The sequence below is a fragment of the Tasmannia lanceolata genome, unplaced genomic scaffold (assembly GCF_043159265.1).
Source record: "Tasmannia lanceolata isolate RefF3 unplaced genomic scaffold, GAP_Taslan_0.1 ptg000018l, whole genome shotgun sequence".
In the NCBI taxonomy this organism is placed as follows: domain Eukaryota; kingdom Viridiplantae; phylum Streptophyta; class Magnoliopsida; order Canellales; family Winteraceae; genus Tasmannia; species Tasmannia lanceolata.
The window spans coordinates 48,950,426-48,972,105 of NW_027518695.1; positions in this window are offsets into that span (position 1 = coordinate 48,950,426).

The window sequence follows — 21,680 nt, forward strand, 5'->3', positions numbered from 1 at the left end:
TTTAATGCTATTTCATTTTATTGTTTCAAATTTTGTGAAGCCTGATTCATTATCTCCTTGCGTGAGTTTACTTCCCTTATCATCGGTGTCGATACTCATTAAACTCCATTTGGTCCATGGAATACCCTTATTGATCCGGGTTCCTGTGTGCTTACCTCGCCTTTGGTTATTACAGAACTTCAATCCTTGTGATCAGGAATGAATTTTGTTCATTGACTCATTCATTAAACTTCAATTGTGGACAAAGAGAAGAGTCCGACCTTGTGGTTAAATCTCATTCTGAGTTTCGAGCTTGTAGGCTATGATGAGGCTACTCGGAGCCCACACTAATCTTCCTCTTTCCCTCCCTTTCGAGGGTCCTCTTAGTTTTAGGATTTTTTTCTCCTTAAATCTTAGGTTTTTTTATAGATTTTCAAGAGGTTGTCCATCGATCTCAGAGATCGCCTTGGCGAGTCCAGGCTATGACGGAATGCTTCTTGAGCCAACCCCATTCCCTTCCTGCCTTAGAGTTTCCGCAGGTTAAGGGATTTCTTCCTCTTTAGAGTCAGTCCTAGAGAGTTTAGGAGTCAGTCTTACCATCCTAGGGTTTAGGTGTCTGTCCTACCCCTGTAGAGTTTAGGATTCTGTCCTATCCCTTCATAAAATTTAGGATTCCGTCCTTCCATCTTTCAGAGTCAGTCTTCAGCATAGGAGTCAGTCCTTCAGTCTTTCAGTCGTCTGTCCTATCATCATAGGGGTTAGGATTCTGTCCACCCTCTCATCAAGTCGTGCGTTTTTTCTATCCACTCCTGCAAGGTATAGGATGCTGTCCAACCCTTGCAGAGTTGTTATTCTGTTCATTCCGCATTTTTTCTATCCACTCCTGCAAGGTATAGGATGCTGTCCAACCCTTGCAGAGTTGTTATTCTGTTCATTCTCCCCGTAAAGCATAGGATGCTGTCCAACCTTTGCGGGATATCAGGAGTCTGTCCTCCACTTATGATGATAGGATGTTGTCCTCTTGTGTCGAAAAAATCAAAAACATCTGAAAAATCAAAAATCTCAAAAATCTCGAGTCATTAGAGTGTAGTTAGGAAAATCTGTCCGAACTACGGATGGCTTGATCCCTAGCTGAGGGGTACGTAGGCAGCTCAGGCGTGCTGCTGGCATCCTGAGTTCAGTCACCATCTTTGTAAATATTTCTCACAACTTTCACAATTTTCACAACTTCAAAACCTTCCAAAACTACAAAATTTCTTCAAAATGACCTTGCAAATCGGTTTCAAAAGATCTTCCCATAGAGTTAGGAGTCAGTCCTAGACTTTTGGGGTGTCTTAGAGTTAGGAGTCTGTCCTGATCTTGTGGATTTGTCATGTCTGGTCGTGTGAGTGTCCCTAGAGTTAGGAGGCCTCAGGTCGTGGTCGGTTAGACACTTAGTTGAGCCGATGGCTAGACTAGAACGCGCTTAGAGAGCCCATGGTTTTCCTTAGGACGCACAACCTAGTCACATATAGGGTGTAGGGTCCACTTGCATTAGTTAGGGCATATAGGGAGTCCTAAAAATTACCATTCACTTTAACTTAAGTAATGGCGCAAGAAGCTTTAAAAACTAGTCAGGTCTAGTTGATCGAGTCTAGGATAGCAGTCCTAGAAGGTTAGGCATTGTAGTTTAGCATAGGTCGCCGAACTACGTTGGCTCTGATTCTTCCCGAGGCCGGGATACGTAGTGCAGCTAAGATGGATGGCCATCTTGGTCCGAGTCAATTATCGCATTAGAGTTTAGAGTTTGTCGTGTGGAGTCGTGTTGTGTTGTGTGTTTTGCTGTGTTTTCTTACTTTCATGTACAGATCCTATACTCTTAGCTGTAGCATGCATGTGTTTGTCCACCAGAACTTAGACACCAATCAGGCATGACACTCATAACCTAGCTATTCTTAGGTGGCATGCCATTCATCTTTTTTTGTGTGTGCTTCTTATTCATCTCCGAGACATGCATGATTAGCTAGACGTTATCTCGGGGATATTCGTTCCCATTTCACATGATTTTTACCCAAAACTCTTCAAAGTTAATAATAAATGGCATAAGAGACCAGGTGCTCGCACTTGGGCGAATCGGGGGCGCCTAATCCCTTCCCCATTCGTCATCAGGCACGAACCTTTTATATCTCTGGTTATCTGTTGCGACAGAGCATAGCATGGGATCCAGGACCCACTTCCTTGGATGGCGACTCTTTCTTTGTTTAAGGTGCGTCTCGAATCCGGGCTGGTCCCCGAATCGAGAGGTATCTCACTTCACATCGCCGCTCATGCTGTGAGGGGCACTCTTTCGAGAGTTCCTTGGCGGAGCTCTCCTTCACGTGGATGATCCCGAGACTCGCGTGGGGGCGCGTCCCCCCGCCTCTCTCGGATCGGGGTCCACAGATTGGCGACTCTGCTGGGGAATTTTTGAAACATTGCCTAACTCTGTAAAAATGCCATTTTAATTAATTCTGAAGAAATTTGGGTCAAAACCAAGCTAAATGGGAACTTTATCGTTAGAATCCAGGGGCACCAAGTAGGTGCGTAATTAAAACGAGGGATTCACACACTACACATCATGCATTATCATATCGTTTATTCTTTATTTCTTTCATTGTTTTTCATCATTATTGGCTCCACGGGATAGATTCAGTGCGTGCCCGAGTGGGATGTTGTTACACCCTGATGGTACTGTTGAATCTATTTCCAAGCTATGCGCCGGTGCTGCAGCCATAGACATTGGGCGTACTTTTGTCTACAGCAGCCGATGGGCAATGAAGCATACTATGTATAACATTGGGCGTACTTTTGTTATACATATTAAGTATGTTTCATACGCATAGTACCCGATAGATTGAGTCCGGAGCCCTACTTTGTTTTATATATTATGTATATACTTACTGACTTAGTGAAACCCAACTAGGAAGTACCTATGTTTATATAAGTATATTGCATTCATATAAGGGTCGGACATGTGTTGCTTACACATGTCAAGCCTAGAGTTAGGAGCTCCGTCCCCTTTGTAGACTAGGGTAGTTCATTTTACATGGCTACAGCACGGTCCTAGTACACTCATCACTCTGTCTTGAGTCGAGACTTCCTTGACTCCGCTAGATTAGGATTAGGGCTGGTGCCCCTGGTTAGGATATGCGTATGTGTATATTTGTATACTGATTATATAGGGTTCTCCTCTTAGTTAGAGTCCCTCATTCTTTTCAATCAGTTATACCCATTCATTATTCAGATCTGGATCTGATCAGTGGCCTTTTGCTTGCCATTACCTTAGCCATGCTTTGTCCTTGATCTGTTGATTAGGGGATTTGACCCGTTGTCATGTGTTCTCACCTATGGTCAGTCCTTCATTTGCTCACCTTTCTTTGGCAGCCATATTTCGTTTTCCGATTAGGAGTTGTTTTTACCACTGCTATTCATATACCTTGGGTTGAGTTGTGGGAATCCTTTCTAGCGTCGTCATGCTGCCGGATTTTACCAAGAATATTTCGAGCATGACCGCTACTCTTCGGAGTTAGTTAAACCATGAGTTTACCTTATCCTTCTTGTCTAGCCGTTATGCTGTTGAATTTTTCGCAGCACATTTTGAGCATGACGACTGTTCTTTAGAGTCAGTTTTCCTTCTCCTGATTCCCAGATATAGCCTTGATTTAGCTTAGAACCCATTTTGGTGATATATGTTCGTCTGTATACTTGTTTCACCCCGAGATCTAGCCGATAGCTTATCGCTGTCCCCATGGCCATGGTCTACCTTTTTGATCCTCTTGATCGTAAAGTTATTGGTATTCAACGCCAGACTTAGATCCGGTTTATGACCTACTTCTGTCATCTTATGGCCGTGGTCTATTTTTCTGATCTATTGTTTACCTCTCATCTTGGATGAAAAATTCATTGTCTCAGACGGTATCCTTTTCATAAAACTGATTGCCGAGTCAGCCTTGTCATTTGTCTGCGCACAGTTATTCCTATTCCTTCCTGATCTTTGTCCTATTTGAACGATAGGTCTGATCATGGCGAATAATTTGTTAGATAAATGGATAGCGGAGACTGTTAAATCTTTTCCGTTAAGATGTGAAGAAAGGAGTGCGGCTGAGCATTTCATCGGTTCATTTACTCATCTGAACAATCGCGGTATAGATTGGAAGTTTCTTCAAGCAGCTGCTGAATGTTGGGACCCTGTCTTCCATGTCTTTCGATTTGGGTCTTTTGAACTTTGTCCTATATTCGAAGATTGGTGTGCCTTGTTAGAGCTTCCTCCTGGGGGACTTTGGATCCGACCTTCAAGCATAGGCTCCCCTCATGACCTTTTTTGCAGATTATTCGAAAATAAGATTGTAAAAACCCTGCATTGTCTAGCAGAGAAAAATGTGCAATTTCAGACCCTCATTGAGTTGTTTTCCAAAAACGTCGATCCAACTGACTCCCGTTTTCAGGAATGTCGACATAATGCTCTAGTGTTTGCTGTCTTTGCACGCCATGTCCTTCGCAGAGACTCTAGTGCTGCCCCTTTCACTTTGTTGACAATAGTAGATCAGATAAATGAGGGGAGGAATCCTGTCCCTACAATGCTAGCCGAAACCTTTTATGGCTTAGACCTTATTGCTAGTAAAAAGGTGCAGGATAATTTCTTCGGATGTGCTAAGCTGTTATATGTGTGGCTATGTGAGAAACTCACTATCCTTCAGCCACAAAACAGCATTGAGTACACTCTTAAGGGTTTTCATTCTTGGAAGACAAAGATTAAGCACCCCCAGGTTAATGAGTGGCACCATTGGCTGCAGAATGTAGGGGTAGACCAATTTCATTGGGTGAGTCAATCTTGCCCAAAAATTATCACCAGCACCTACCCATACTCATTTGTCTATCTTATGGGTTTAGAAAAATCATCTTTCTATGCACCTTTGTGTTTCCCTTGCCACATTAATGCGAGCTCTTGTGCTCCTAAGCTTATCACACCACCTCACTGTGAAGACCTTACTCCTGATCTCATTACATCCATAGTAGCTGCTTGGAGAGACAAAATCATGGAGAGGAGATCTGCTTTCGTGTCTAAACTTCGGAAGGAAGGAATGTCTGGAGGGCCTGCAAGCCGAAAAGCTCGGATTGGTGAACCATGAGTATTTTCGGCATGAGATTATCATTTCTTTACTGTCTTCACCTGTTTTACTTGGACATAATCAAAGTCAAAGATTGTAATCCCGGTCTCATTATAGATGAAAATATAGAGAAAAGAGTTTTACTTGATACATGTTATAAGCAGTTGGCGATTCAAAGTTTCATCAATTTTTATGTTGCCAATCGTTGTCATTGTAACCTGTCTCGATATAATCAATGCAAAGTGTGTTTCTTTTCTTTTCTCTCTATTTGTGGAAGCTACCTGATTTCAATTATCAAATGTGCAATCTAACTTATTAACTTCCATTCAGGAGTCTTAGCGGGACATCATCGCTCCCAAGAAAGTCAATTCAAAATCGGCCTGGTCCCGTCAGTCTTCAGATTCCAGGCTGAATAGACTTTCTTTTTCCCCAGAATCCTTCACCTCTCCTGCGCCGCTTCTCCTTGGTCGTCCAGAAATTCTTTCATCATCTCCACTTGCATCTGAATCAATGGAAGGAACCGGAAACAACAGTCCTGATACGAATGAAATGATGAAGGCTATTCTCCTTCAGTTGAGTGCCATGAAGGATGATATAGCCCTCCTGAAGAATGATCGTCTTTCTACCTCTAAAGACCCGGCCAATCAGCAATCCCCAGTTATACCTTCCATTCCTCTTGTTTCTCCCAGGCCAGCTGTATTGCCTGAAGTCGAAGACTTTGATGAGTGCCAATACGCAGCAGAGAACTGTCTTCCTAACCTAGGAAATCCTGATAAAGCACAGGAATTGGTCGACCAAATTGAGAAGCTGACCCGGGATATGGAAACCATGAAGTGCCAAGGTCCCAAAAATTTGGATATGTCTGAATTCATGATAGCTCCAGGGGTCGTACTTCCGCCCAAGTTCAAAATGCCAGACTTTGACAAATACGACGGAATGGGGTGCCCTCGTAGCCATCTCAAGTCAGTCATTCCTCTGTTGCAGCAGCACGGTTTATCCCCAGAGCAGATTGCTTTAGTGTTCCCTAGGACTTTGACTGGGACAGCCAAGAAGTGGTTTTTGCATCTGAAACCAGAAGAAAGCAGGACCCTTGAAGGTGTGGCTAACAAATTTGTCCAGCAATTCTCCATGGAAGAGGGGATTGACGTGACAAAAAGGGACCTGAAATCACTGAAGCAGGGACCCAATGAGACCTTTACTTCCTTCATTCGGCGATGGAGGAGAAAGGCAGCCCAAATGACCCACAAGTTACCGGATGACGATCTTATCAAGATTGCTGTCAAGAATCTTTCCCGCTTTTACTTTCCTCATATGTCCATCCAGTACTTCAATGACTTTGATCACTTGATCAAGACCGGGACTAGAATCGAAGACATATTGGCTAAGGGCGGCCTGAGAACTAGGGCCTCCTCATCAGATGTCAGAGAGGGGAAAAGGCCTATGGCGCCTCCGAAGGAGGTTAACAATGTGAATACTGCTTGTCCAGTTAGGAGAGAAGGTCCCGGAGGAGTTCGTCAGGAAAGAACCGAGCCCAGACAATTCACCCCTTTACCCTATTCTCTATCTGTGGCTCTCAAAAAGCTGTTGAGGGACAAGAAGATCACTCTACTAGAACCCCGGGAAGCCCCAAATCCTCTCCCGAAATATTGGAGAAGAGATCAGTACTGTGAATATCACCAGGGTGTTGGGCATTTGACTGAGAGATGTATGGCACTAAGGCATAGGATCCAGGATAAGATCGAGGCAAAAGAAATTGTGGTGGAAGCTCTCCCTAATGTCACCAGGAATCCATTGCCAACGCATACTATGCCTCCTCCAAATATCTATGCCATTCTCACTGAAGAGGTTGTCCTGGATCATTCCCGTATATGTGCCGTTATTTCTGATGAGCTGTATATCCTGAGGTGGGAATCCGATGATGAGGAAGTTAAACGTGAAGAGCCTTATGTCTTGTCCTCTGCGCAAGAAGTTGGGGAATCCTCTGGATGCCCTTATGTCCTCAGATTCGAGGGGGAGGAAGAGAAAGGCGAAGTCCCGTATGTCCTTAAGCTTGAGGATGATGATTTGCTTCTGTTGAACGATCCATGTGATGAGGTTCGCCATGTTACTCGTGGTGGACGCGTCTTTAAGCCTCCCGAGCTGAGAGCAGAGAATCCCGCTGAGATTGCCAGAGCTGTTGAAAATCAGAATTAGAGGTTGCGTCCTGAAGAAGATGAAGACGTTCTGTTGAAGCAGCTTAGAAAGACCCAAGCTAATGTTTCTATCTGGGGTCTGTTGATGTCATCACCTAAGCATCGTCAGGTTATACTTCGCGAACTGAATACAACACAGGTGTCTGTGAATATAACCCCTGACGAGCTGGTTGGGCTCGTATCTATGTCCAGAGCAGCTATGACCGTGTCTTTTTCTGATGAAGATCTGACTCCAGAGGGTAAGAACCATACGAAATCTCTCAGAATTACCGTCGTGTGCAATAAGAAGAAAGTGCCGGAGGTTTTGGTTGACAACGGGTCAGCTCTGAATGTGTGTCCTTTGAGCACCGCTACTGCCTTGGGGTTTGGGCCAGATGACTACATTCCGTCAGAGCAGGGGATATTGGCTTACGATGGGACCATAAGGGATGTCATTGGAACTTTGGTCACCAAAATCGAGATTGGAGGTGAAATGTTTGACATAGAATTCCAAGTTCTGGATATCAAGACCTCCTTCTTTCTCCTTCTCGGCCGACCTTGGCTTCACAAAGTCGGAGTGGTTCCTTCCACTGTCCATCAGAAGCTCAAGTTCATCAAGAATAACAGAATTATCACAGTTAGAGGGGACCCAGAACCAGAGGTTGGACAGATATCCGAAGAGCAGATTGGTTCAAGCACCATAGATGTCAGTCTGACTGGGTTTTCACTCGAAGTTTCGACCATTACTATGGAAGAAGCTATGAGCGAAGAAATTCTATTTATGTCCAGTGCAAATGCGCAGGTAGCCCGAATAATGCGCAAATATGGGTATATTCCTGGAACTGGTCTAGGGAGAAATCTGCAGGGTTTAACTGAGTGGCCGGAGTTGAAGGTCGCAAACAATCTATTTGGGTTAGGGTATGAACCCACCAAGAAAGAGATCAGGGAAAGAAAGCAGTACATGCTGAAGTGGGCAGAGCTGCGTCGTCGGGGCCTAGAGCTGCCTATGGGACCATTCAGTCTGTTGATGAATGGTAGGTACAGGAAAGAAGGAGCTGATCGCCCGTTCTGTGGTTTCCCCGAGCCGTGGTTGGATGAGTCTGGGAAAGAGCTGCCAGGTTTTGAAATCTTTTTCGCTGATGAATTGCTGGATGAGTACTTCCATGGGCAGATTACAGCTGTCGAAAAACAGAAATCTGATTGGGCGGAGAACTTAGAGCCGCGCCTTCTAGACTCCCTCTTCGAGGTTGAGGCACCGGTCATTGCCATGATCGGAGAAGATGCGCACATCCTGAACCCTAAGGGCCGAATTACCCCAGCTGAGATACCCCTTGATAACTGGACCTCTCAGGTCATTCCTCAATTAGTCCTTCAGCATAGTCACGTTCCTCCAAAAGAGTCTAAAGTTTTTAAGTATGTGTCTGTTTCCGAGTCAAATATAAAGTCTGTTATTTCTAACAATTCTTTGGATGCAGGTACCTTAGGAAGCTTAGACATTCCTGGTGTGGATGGCGAGTCCTCCGGTATAGATGCTGTCTATGAAGATGAGTCTGTTATAGAATATACCACAAAGTTCATACATAGTCCAGTTGAGTCAGGTGTCAACATTTCAGTTGACGATACAAACTTTTCTTTTGAGCATACTGTAAAGCCTGCTGTGGGCTAATTGATCAATGATGTAAATTTTGATTCTATGAATGAAATGAAAGACTCGTTTCAGTATCTTCCTATCTCTGTTTCTGCTTCTCAAATTGATAAAACTAATAACAATGATCAAGACTCCCCCTCTTATGAGGACGCCGACGAAACTCCCCCTGAGATCAAACACATGATCACTCAGGAGGAGCAGCGTCGGGCTAAACCACTTGAAGAAGAAATTGAAACCGTCAACATTGGTGATGAAACCTTAATCCGGGAAATACGGATTGGCAAAACGTTATCCCCGGAGGAGCGTGAAGAATTAATCACTTTGCTTAAGGAATATAAAGAAGTTTTTGCTTGGTCCTATGATGACATGCAGGGATTAAGCGAAGACATTGTCCAGCATCGTCTTCCCCTAATCCCAGGTGCCAAGCCGAAAAAGCAAAAACTTCAAAAATTAAAACCAGAATGGGAATTGAAAGTCCATGATGAAGTCAAGAAGCTGTTAGACGCGGGCTTCATTCAAGTGGTCGAATATCCGGAATGGCTGGCTAACATAGTACCGGTGCCCAAGAAGGACGGAAAAGTCAGAATGTGCGTGGATTTCAGAGATTTGAACAAGGCGAGTCCCAAGGATGACTTTCTTTTGCCGAGCATCGATCTCCTGGTGGATAATACAGCTGGTCATGCTTTGCTATCCTTTATGGATGGGTTTTCCGGATATAATCAGATCAAGATGGCCCCTGAGGACATGATAAAAACTGCGTTCACCACTCCATGGGGAACATATTGCTACAAAGTGATGCCGTTTGGGCTGAAGAATGCAGGGGCAACCTATCAGAGGGCGGCTACCACCTTATTGCATGACATGATTCACAAAGAGGTCGAAGTTTACGTCGATGACATGATTGTTAAATCCAAGACTCGACCAGAGCACGCCATAGTCCTGGGGAAGTTTTTTGAAAGGATCCGGAAGTATAAGCTTTGCTTGAACCCGAGCAAGTGTGTATTCGGGGTCACCTCAGGGAAGTTGTTGGGATTCATGGTCAGCGAAAGAGGGATCGAGGTAGATCCTCAAAAGATCAAAGCAATCCAAGAGATGGAGCCACCGAGGACCGAGAGGCAGATCCGTGGTTTCCTGGGAAAGGTTCAGTACCTCAGAAGGTTCATAAATCAGTTGACAATGACGTGCGAACCCATCTTCAAGCTACTGAAGAAAAATTCTCCAAAGAAGTGGAATGATGAGTGTCAGGAAGCATTTGAGAAAGTCAAGCAGTGTCTAACTTTGCCTCCTGTCCTGTCACCAGTTATTCCGGACCAGCCACTGTTGCTGTACCTATCTGTCACCGACACAGCTATGGGTTGCATGTTAGCCCAGCAAGACCCTGAGTCGAAAAAAGAAAAGTCTATCTACTACATCAGCAAGAAGATGCTGGAGTAGGAAATCAAATATTCTATCTTGGAAAAGACTTGTCTGGCACTGGTTTGGGCAACTCAGAGGCTTAGGCATTACCTGCTATCAAACAAGGTTCTCTTACTCTCACGGATGGATCCGTTGAAGTACTTGTTCGAGAAGCCCGCCCTCACCGGGAGAACATCCAGATGGTTGCTGCTATTGTCTGAATTTGATATTGCCTATGTAACCCAGAAATCAGTTAAAGGGCGTGTGATAGCTGAGCAATTGGCTGATGCGCCTGTGGATGAGAATGCAGTTCTGACGGCAGATTTCCCTGATGAAGAGATCATGACTATAGAAGATGAGACCCCAAGCACCAGGTGGTTGATGTATTTCGATGGTGCTGTGAACAACCGAGGTCAAGGGGTTGGGGCAGTGTTGATATCTCCGAAGAAAGAGTACATCCCCGTATCCATCAAATTGCAGTTCAAGTGTACCAACAATGAGGCCGAATATGAAGCGTGCATTGCTGGTCTCGAAGCAGCCTTAGCTTTGCATATTCAAGAGATAGATGTTTTCGGGGACTCAATCTTGATCATTTGTCAGATCAATGGTCAATGGAAAACAAAGGAGGATAGATTGATCCCGTATCACACGCATCTGGATTCCCTGGTCAAGAGATTCAAGAATGTTACATTCACTCATCTGTCGAGGACAAGAAATCATTTCGCGGACGCTTTGGCTACACTGGCCTCAATGTTGGATATCTCTGCATCAATGGAAGTTCAGCCTCTAGCAGTGCGGTTGCAATGGGCTCCAGCGCATGTGAACGCTATAGAGATAGCAGCTCGATGTCCAGATGGAAAGCCATGGTTCACTGATATAAAGAATCTCATTCTAGGCCAAGGGCACCCCCCTGAAGCATCAGGAAAAGAGCGGAGGTCTCTCCAGAAGTTGGCGGCTAACTTCATTATCTGCGGCAATGAGCTCTTCAGGAGGTCATTTGATGGAATCCAGCTTCTTTGCGTAGATGAAGATCGAGCAGCTAATCTCGTAGAACAGACGCATGAAGGAGTCTGTGGGCCTCACATGAACGGGAAGATGCTGTCGAGAAAGATCCTGAGACTTGGGTACTACTGGCCAACTATGGAAGCTGACTGCTTCGCATTTGTGAAGAAGTGTCATAAATGTCAGGTTTACGCCAACCTCATTCATGTGCCGCCTTCTGAGTTACATTCTCTGACTTCGCCGTGGCCGTTTTCAGTCTGGGGAATCGATATCATTGGAAAGGTGTTTCCGAAATCTTCGAGTGGGCATGAGTACATCCTGGTAGCCATCGATTACTTCACTAAGTGGATCGAAGCCGCATCGTTCGCATCGCTGACTTCAGCCTCAGTTGCCAAATTCATTCGAACGAACATCATCTGCAGATATGGGGTACCGCATGAGCTGATCTCAGACAATGGATCGCACTTCAAGAAAGAAGTGGTACGCCTATGTGAGGAGTTCAAGATTAAGCATCACAAGTCCTCACCATACAGGCCCCAGACAAATGGAGCCGTCGAAGCTGCAAACAAGAACATCAAAACCATCATCAGCAAGATGACAGAGACGTACAGGGACTGGTCAAATAAGCTACCATATGCTTTGTGGGCTTACAGAACGTCGATCAGGGCCTCTACGGGAGCTACGCCATATTCCCTAGTGTATGGGATGGAAGCGGTCCTACCAGTTGAGCTGAGAATTCCTTCGTTAAGGGTAATGATGGAAGCTGGTATGCCAGAATCAGAATGGGCAAGGGCCCGGTATCAGGAGTTGCAGATGATTGATGAGAAGAGGCTCAGAGCTCTGTATCATGTCCAGGGATATCAGCGTCGAATTGAGAAAGCCTTTAACAAGAAGGTGAAGATCAGAGATCTCCAAAAAGGTGACCTCGTTTTGAAATCCTACAGGGCACCGGTCCATGATCCCCGAGGGAAGTTCAGACCAAACTGGTCGGGTCCTTACATTGTCGATGAAGTCCTGCCTGGAAAAGCCGTCAGACTCCTTGATCAAAATGGTGAAAAACTAACAGAACCCACAAACCTTGATCAACTTAAAAAGTATTATGCCTAAGACACCAGGAGGCCGTCCTTGGTCGATTTGAGCTTCAAATCCAAATATCCAATTGAAAAATAAAAGAGAAAAGTCAAAGACCGCTTGCAAACCCTTTGAGCCAATAAGCAAAATCAAAATTTCTTTGTCACCCTCAAACCAGGGGCATCTTTTATGACTTACGCCATAAAAGACGCAAAGCCTGAACTACGCCATGACCTGATCCCTTTCCACGGGGTACGTAGGCAACCTGACAAAGCCGGGTTCGGTCAAATCTTTCAAAGCGGTGAAAAAAAGAAGAGGGAGAGAACTTTCAAAAAGAAGTCAAATCAAAACAATCTCAACCCAAAGTCCCCAATGGGCGAACTACGCAGACCTGATCCTCACTCTTTGGAGGTACGTAGGCTATCTGGAAGGGTCCAGATTCAGTCCAGTCAAGGCAAGCACCCTAATCCAATTCTTTCAAACCTTAACCCACTTAGAAGTCCTCCTGGTGTGATAAGGCAAAGGTTTGTGGAGAAACAGAAAAAGAAAAAATAATAATGGAGTCTTAGACCTGTTAGACTGAAAACCCGAAAGGGCGGTCTAGGCAAAAGTTAGGGTCATTCGCCCGCTAAGTTGAAAACTCGAAAGGGCGACTTAGGCAAAAATCAGGGTGCGGAGCCTGCTGGACGGAAAACCTGCAAGGGCAGGCAGTCCAGGCAAAAATTAAGGCAAGCGGTCCGCCAGATTGAAAACCCAAAAGGGCAGTCTGGTCATGGCAGTGACTTCTCGTAAAGGACTAAATTTCAGAAGCTAGCAAGACTTTCATACCTGTATCGGCATCACTTCAAGGTCTGAATAGTGCCGGTAAGGCTTCCTTTGATATTCCTCTAAGCTAGGGGTTAAAACCGAGCAACCCAAAGGGTATAATAACCATGACTAAATACCAGAAAGAGGCGAAATCACCTTAAAACGCGGTATTCAAAGAGTTCCGAGAGTGGTAAGCTGTACCCTCTTAAAACAATTATCAAATTAAGAAGCAGATTCGGTCTTTCCTGAAAGTCAGTCTTGTAACTCGGTTGTGTACTCACCAAAAGTCCTTCGTCAAGCAGTTGTCAAGGTCATTCTTGTCAAGTCAAAGTCATGTACTCAGTCGGGGCAGGTGTGTCCCAAAATGACATGTTTGGGTCCAGTATCCTTTCAAACGCTGGGGTAACAGGTGGTCGCATCTCCAGAAGGCGAAATGACATATACATGGTCTAGAAGCGCGGCAAGCTCTCACGCCCATTTGAAATTTCTGCAGCAGGCAGGAGGTTGAAGATGTGTCAGGCAGAATCAGTCTGCTTGAAAGTTGAAAACCATTGCAACCTGAAGTTCTGACAGTTGGTAGAAAATTGAAAGTGTTTCATACAGAATCAGTCTCTTGTGCATTTTGAAAGCCTTTGAGGCCCGGAGCCCTGCTATTGGCATAAAAGTGGTAGACCTTTCGGCAAGAGTCAGTCTCTTGTACCTTCAAAATCTTTGTAATCCAAGTTTCATAAAAGAAAGCTTGAATCTGTTTGAGTTTTGTTAAGACTCCTGAACTGGAAGCGAAATTATACTAGGGGCATCTTTTATGTCCTGATGAAAGTTAGACCATAAAAGATACCCAGCATGCATTGATGTTTGAGATATCAGCTTTAACAAATCAAGATGTGAGAAACTTGAACACGTCTTTCAAATCAAATTTTCAAATTGGGAATGATCCTGATCATTCCGCCCTGTTGATCTGTCAAGATGCTGTCTTCTCGGATCCTAAATTCAGGTTTGATCATGATGCTGTCTAATCATTCCGCTTTGTTGATCTGTCAAGATGATGTCTTCTCAGATCCTAAATTCAGGTTTGATCATGATGCTGTCTAATCATTCCGCTTTGTTGATCTGTCAAGATGCTGTCTTCTCAAATCCTAAATTCAGGTTTGATCATGATGCTGTCTCATCATTCCGCTTTGTTCATCTGTCAAGATGCTGTCTTCTCAGATCCTAATTCAGGTTTGATCATGATGCTGTCTAATCATTCCGCTTTGTTCATCTGTCAAGATGCTGTCTTCTCAGATCCTAATTCAGGTTTGATCATGATGCTGTCTAATCATTCCGCTTTGTTCATCTGTCAAGATGCCGTCTTCTCAGATCCTAATTGAGGTTTGATCATGATGCTGTCTAATCATTCCGCTTTGTTCATCTGTCAAGATGTTGTCTTCTCAGATCCTAATTCAGGTTTGATCATGATGCTGTCTAATCATTCTGCTTTGTTCATCTGTCAAGATGCTGTCTTCTCAGATCCTAATTCAGGTTTGATCATGATGCTGTCTAATCATTCCGCTTTGTTCATCTGTCAAGATGCTGTCTTCTCAGATCCTAATTCAGGTTTGATCATGATGCTGTCTAATCATTCCGATTTGTTCATCTGTCAAGATGCTGTCTTCTCAGATCCTAAATTCAGGTTTGATCATGATGCTGTCTAATCATTCCGCTTTGTTCATCTGTCAAGATGCTGTCTTCTCAGATCCTAATTCAGGTTTGATCATGATGCTGTCTAATCATTCCGATTTGTTCATCTGTCAAGATGCTGTCTTCTCAGATCCTAATTCAGGTTTGATCATGATGCTGTCTAATCATTCTGCTTTGTTCATCTGTCAAGATGCTGTCTTCTCAGATCCTAATTCAGGTTTGATCATGATGCTGTCTAATCATTCCGCTTTGTTCATCTGTCAAGATGCTGTCTTCTCAGATCCTAATTCAGGTTTGATCATGATGCTGTCTAATCATTCCGCTTTATTCATCTGTCAAGATGCTGTCTTCTCAGATCCTAATTCAGGTTTGATCATGATGCTGTCTAATCATTCCGCTTTGTTCATCTGTCAAGATGCTGTCTTCTCAGATCCTAATTCAGGTTTGATCATGATGCTGTCTAATCATTCCGATTTGTTCATCTGTCAAGATGCTGTCTTCTCAGATCCTAATTCAGGTTTGATCATGATGCTGTCTAATCATTCCGCTTTATAATCTCCAAATCCCTGAGTGGCTTAATTAGAGGCTGTCTAATTATTTCATTCTGCAATTTGTGAGAGTCTGTCTCACTATCCCTTGAGAGTCTATCTCAGTTTTCTGTTCGAGGGTCTGTCTCGTCAGTTCATCCTATCATTCCTTCTCGATGAGAATCTGTCTCTTCGATCCATCCCGTCGCCCCCTTGCATCTCTTCTGCTTAAAGCCTTCGGCCAGTCAAAATGTGTTGTATGTTCGGCTTTGGCTTCCGTGCGACAAGCACACTCTGCCAAAGAGGGGCATCTGTAGACACCCCATTTTGACAAGGCCCTAAATTCCCAAAAAAATTAAATAAGAGCTTCAAAAATCCAATGAAATTCCCAAACTCCTGAAGGCCTGGGCCTAGAATGAGGGGAAGGCCTGAGTCTTTAAGCATCTCATTGCGCATATTCCTGGGTACAAATTCCCCAGGAGGTTGTCAGTATTCTCGAGAATCCCCCTGCAAAATTTCAGGACAATCGGGCGAAAATTGAAGAATAAGACAGGCGAAGTATGTGCGATAATCAAAGCTGGGTTGTGGTAGGGTGAATTATCAAAGCATGGTTGTGTGGATATCCCCCCTTTTTCCAAAAAAAGACAAGATATTTTGTTTGGCAAAATGGTGATTTGCCATCCTTGGAGGGGCAATGTTGGAATTCCAACAATACTTAGGGTGTAAGCAAGCTTTATTGGCCATTGGATCAAATCAAGAGGTTAGGATCATTTGAGGAGAAGGGAATCTTTCGCCCTATTTTCTACCTGGGCCCCCCTGGTAGTATAAAGGAATGGTCAAAATGCATGAGGAGGGGCTGTCCAGGTAAAGAAGAGGGGGTCGAATTTATCATCCATTTTCTTTAAAAGAACCCAAATCGATTTGGGTTGGGGAGGTTTTTTTTTTTCATTTTTGCAATAGGGTGAGGGAGAAATCAAAAGGTAAGGGAGAAGAAGAGGGAGCCCAGCCGCCAGCACCATCTTCCCCTCCGGCCAGCCCAAGCATCTCCGGCCGGCCACCTCCACCTCCCCCCTTTATTTTCGCCCCAACCACCTCCTCCTCCATTTTCTCCACCACCTCCCCCATCTTCACCCTCTCCACCACCACGGCCAGCCGGAATCCGGCGAGGCCAAGCCCATCTCCGGCAACCCACCGAAATCCAAGCCACCATCCCCCTCATTCCATCCCCTCCATTTTCCACCTTCAAACTCCTCTCCCCCCATCTCTACCCAAAACCCAGCTCCAAACCCACCTCCGGCCGAACCCCCTCTGCAACTCCTCCACCCCCACCAATAGCAGCCACCAAGGGAGAGACCACCCAAAACCCATCTCCATCTTGCCGCCACTATCATCTCAGCCAGCCAATACCCACCTTCTCCGGCAAGCCTCCGGAATCCGACCGAACCACCACATCAAACCCATTTTCTGTCACCTCCACCTCCAATCCACCCACAACCACCTCCTCTGCAGATTTCCCCCCTCAGCCACCACCGGCCACCATCTCCACCCCTCCATCCTCCTCCACCATATCCTTCTTCCATCCTCTACCACCCCAATACCCATTTTCGGACCAAACCCATTCAAAAAAAAAGAAAAGGACAAAACCCAAAAACAGCCGCCCATTTTCTTCCCCATTTCTTCCATCTCCACCACCTCCACCACCTCCACCATCGTACCCCACCACCTCTGCGACTACACCCAGAACCCGAACCAAAACCTCCACCACCACCACCCTCGAACCACCTTCTTCGAAGCTCCGACCCCCATCTCCATCGATTCCGGCGACTTTGCCGGAATCCGACCCACCGGCCCTCCTCTCCTCCCTCATCCCCATCGGCCACCGTCACCACCGGCCACCCTCTGCCCTTTTCCCCAACCCATTTCAAAAACCCAAATTTCTTCTACCTCCCCCACAGCCGCCGCACCTCCCTCTCTGTTGTTGGCGATATTTATCGCAAAATAAAAAGAGAGAGAGAGAGAGAGAGAGAGAGAGAGAAGAAGAGCTCGTTTTTTTTATAATATATATATATATATATACATATATATATATATATAAATATAATAATAATAAAAAAAAGAAGCATTTTCCGAAGGGGAGTTCGAGCTCCACTTTCCGGGCGCTCTTTAATCAACCCCGTTTCATCCACCGAGGCCCCATCTCCCCATTTCGTTGTCCGCCATCTGCTCTTCGCTTAGGTAACTCAAATATCTCGTCCATTCATTTATTTTATTTTTATGTTTATTTATTTATTTATTTTTATTCTTTTTGTGTTTCTAATATTGCATTGCATGTGTGAGTGTTCGAAATTGATTTTTGTTTTGTTTAGCTTGGTTGCTTTGGTGAACTGTAATTGGATCCTAACAATGCCATTGGGTCATATGAGGAACTTGTAAATGTGATTGTGATGGGTTTAATGCTATTTCATTTTATTGTTTCAAATTTTGTGAAGCCTGATTCATTATCTCCTTGCGTGAGTTTACTTCCCTTATCATCGGTGTCGATACTCATTAAACTCCATTTGGTCCATGGAATACCCTTATTGATCCGGGTTCCTGTGTGCTTACCTCGCCTTTGGTTATTACAGAACTTCAATCCTTGTGATCAGGAATGAATTTTGTTCCTTGACTCATTCATTAAACTTCAATTGTGGACAAAGAGAAGAGTCCGACCTTGTGGTTAAATCTCATTCTGAGTTTCGAGCTTGTAGGCTATGATGAGGCTACTCGGAGCCCACACTAATCTTCCTCTTTCCCTCCCTTTCGAGGGTCCTCTTAGTTTTAGGATTTTTTTCCTTAAATCTTAGGTTTTTTTATAGATTTTCAAGAGGTTGTCCATCGATCTCAGAGATCGCCTTGGCGAGTCCAGGCTATGACGGAATGCTTCTTGAGCCAACCCCCTTCCCTTCCTGCCTTAGAGTTTCCGCAGGTTAAGGGATTTCTTCCTCTTTAGAGTCAGTCCTAGAGAGTTTAGGAGTCAGTCTTACCATCCTAGGGTTTAGGTGTCTGTCCTACCCCTGTAGAGTTTAGGATTCTGTCCTATCCCTTCATAAAATTTAGGATTCCGTCCTTCCATCTTTCAGAGTCAGTCTTCAGCATAGGAGTCAGTCCTTCAGTCTTTCAGTCGTCTGTCCTATCATCATAGGGGTTAGGATTCTGTCCACCCTCTCATCAAGTCGTGCGTTTTTTCTATCCACTCCTGCAAGGTATAGGATGCTGTCCAACCCTTGCAGAGTTGTTATTCTGTTCATTCCGCGTTTTTTCTATCCACTCCTGCAAGGTATAGGATGCTGTCCAACCCTTGCAGAGTTGTTATTCTGTTCATTCCCCCCGTAAAGCATAGGATGCTGTCCAACCTTTGCGGGATATCAGGAGTCTGTCCTCCACTTGTGATGATAGGATGTTGTCCTCTTGTGTCGAAAAAATCAAAAACATCTGAAAAATCAAAAATCTCAAAAATCTCGAGTCATTAGAGTGTAGTTAGGAAAATCTGTCCGAACTACGGATGGCTTGATCCCTAGCTGAGGGGTACGTAGGCAGCTCAGGCGTGCTGCTGGCATCCTGAGTTCAGTCACCATCTTTGTAAATATTTCTCACAACTTTCACAATTTTCACAACTTCAAAACCTTCCAAAACTACAAAATTTCTGCAAAATGACCTTGCAAATCGGTTTCAAAAGATCTTCCCATAGAGTTAGGAGTCAGTCCTAGACTTTTGGGGTGTCTTAGAGTTAGGAGTCTGTCCTGATCTTGTGGATTTGTCATGTCTGGTCGTGTGAGTGTCCCTAGAGTTAGGAGGCCTCAGGTCGTGGTCGGTTAGACACTTAGTTGAGCCGATGGCTAGACTAGAACGCGCTTAGAGAGCCCATGGTTTTCCTTAGGACGCACAACCTAGTCACATATAGGGTGTAGGGTCCACTTGCATTAGTTAGGGCATATAGGGAGTCCTAAAAATTACCATTCACTTTAACTTAAGTAATGGCGCAAGAAGCTTTAAAAACTAGTCAGGTCTAGTTGATCGAGTCTAGGATAGCAGTCCTAGAAGGTTAGGCATTGTAGTTTAGCATAGGTCGCCGAACTACGTTGGCTCTGATTCTTCCCGAGGCCGGGATACGTAGTGCAGCTAAGATGGATGGCCATCTTGGTCCGAGTCAATTATCGCATTAGAGTTTAGAGTTTGTCGTGTGGAGTCGTGTTGTGTTGTGTGTTTTGCTGTGTTTTCTTACTTTCATGTACAGATCCTATACTCTTAGCTGTAGCATGCATGTGTTTGTCCACCAGAACTTAGACACCAATCAGGCATGACACTCATAACCTAGCTATTCTTAGGTGGCATGCCATTCATCTTTTTTTGTGTGTGCTTCTTATTCATCTCCGAGACATGCATGATTAGCTAGACGTTATCTCGGGGATATTCGTTCCCATTTCACATGATTTTTACCCAAAACTCTTCAAAGTTAATAATAAATGGCATAAGAGACCAGGTGCTCGCACTTGGGCGAATCGGGGGCGCCTAATCCCTTCCCCATTCGTCATCAGGCACGAACCTTTTATATCTCTGGTTATCTGTTGCGACAGAGCATAGCATGGGATCCAGGACCCACTTCCTTGGATGGCGACTCTTTCTTTGTTTAAGGTGCGTCTCGAATCCGGGCTGGTCCCCGAATCGAGAGGTATCTCACTTCACATCGCCGCTCATGCTGTGATGGGCACTCTTTCGAGAGTTCCTTGGCGGAGCTCTCCTTCACGTGGATGATCCCGAGACTCGCGTGGGGGCGCGTCCCCCCGCCTCTCTCGGATCGGGGTCCACAATGTGCTTCTGTCTTTTGGCGGCGAAGTTGCACTTCTTTTGTTTTACAGGTTTCGAGTTTGGATCCACGTTCAGTTTGTGGACCGCAACATCGGAGGGGATCCCCTGCAAGTCGGAGGCGGACCAGGCGAAGGCATCTGAGTTAGTTTTTAAGAAACTGACAAGGTTGGTTTTAAGGTTACCTGATAGGAGAGAACCTATTTGGACGGTTTGCTCCTTGGCTCCGTGGAACAGTGGAATCTTTGTGAGTTCTTCAACCGGTTCTCCTTGTTTTACTTCAAATCGAGGGTCAGTGCCGCCTATGGAGAAGGACTCCTTGGCGACTTTTTTCTTTTTCAACAGGGCGGCGTAGCACTCGCGGGCTTTCTCTTGGTCGCCGATACCTTTCCCACGCAGAGGTTGGTGGGAAACTTTATTTTCAAGTGGGCAATGGAAACCACTGCTTCCAGTTCATTCAGTGCCGGCCTTCTGATGATCCCATTGTAGGTGGAAGGGACACGAACTATCACAAAAGTCTGCATGATGGTACACAGGTTCGGATGGGTGCCAAATGTTACAGGGAGTTTGATTTTGCCTCGTACCTTGACTTCTCCCCCGGAGAATCCGAAGATGGACCAATCAACAGGTTCCTGCCTATCAGTGCTGATGCCCATTTCGTCGAAGGCGTTCTGATGGAGGACATTGACTGAACTCCCAGTGTCTACGAAGATTCGCCCCATGCTACAGTTGGCGATGGTGAGCCGAACTACCACAACGTCATCATGTTTTCGATCTATGTTCCCATAATCTGCTTCGGTAAAGGTGATAGGTATATTGGCACTGGGCCCAGTCTTCGATTTCTTTGCGGGGTTTTCTATGGAGTTGACCTGTCCTGTGTAAAGGGAGCGTCCTTCGTCAGTTGGTCCTCCGGACGCCGGGCCTCCATAAATGGTGTCGATATTCCTGATGATCTTTGGTGCTTCCTCCTGGTCCGGGGCTCTCTGTCGACTGCTTTCTGCGTAGTGGTTTGGCAAGTGATGACGCTTGTTAGGTCGGTGGACTTCGGATCGAGGTCGCTGATGGTTCCTTGGGGGATTCTGGAGAAAACGGTCAATCTTTCCTAGTCCCGCGAGCCTTTCAATTTCGTTCTTCAGGTGGTAACAATTGTCGGTGGTGTGCCCATGATCTTGGTGAAAACGACAATAATTATTAGAGGTCTTACCTTTTCTCGAGTTTCTCATTCTTTTTGGCCAGTTTATGGGTTCTCTATTACGGATTTCTTACAGAATATTTGAGATGGTGTTGTTCAAGGGAGTGTAATTGACCCTTTCAAACTGGGGATTCGGGGTGCGACGGTTTTGACGGTCGTTGTGTCTTGCCTGCTTATGACTTGACGGTGTCGTAGAGTTGTCCTTTCGCTTTTCTGTACCTCGGGTGGTTTCCATCTCCC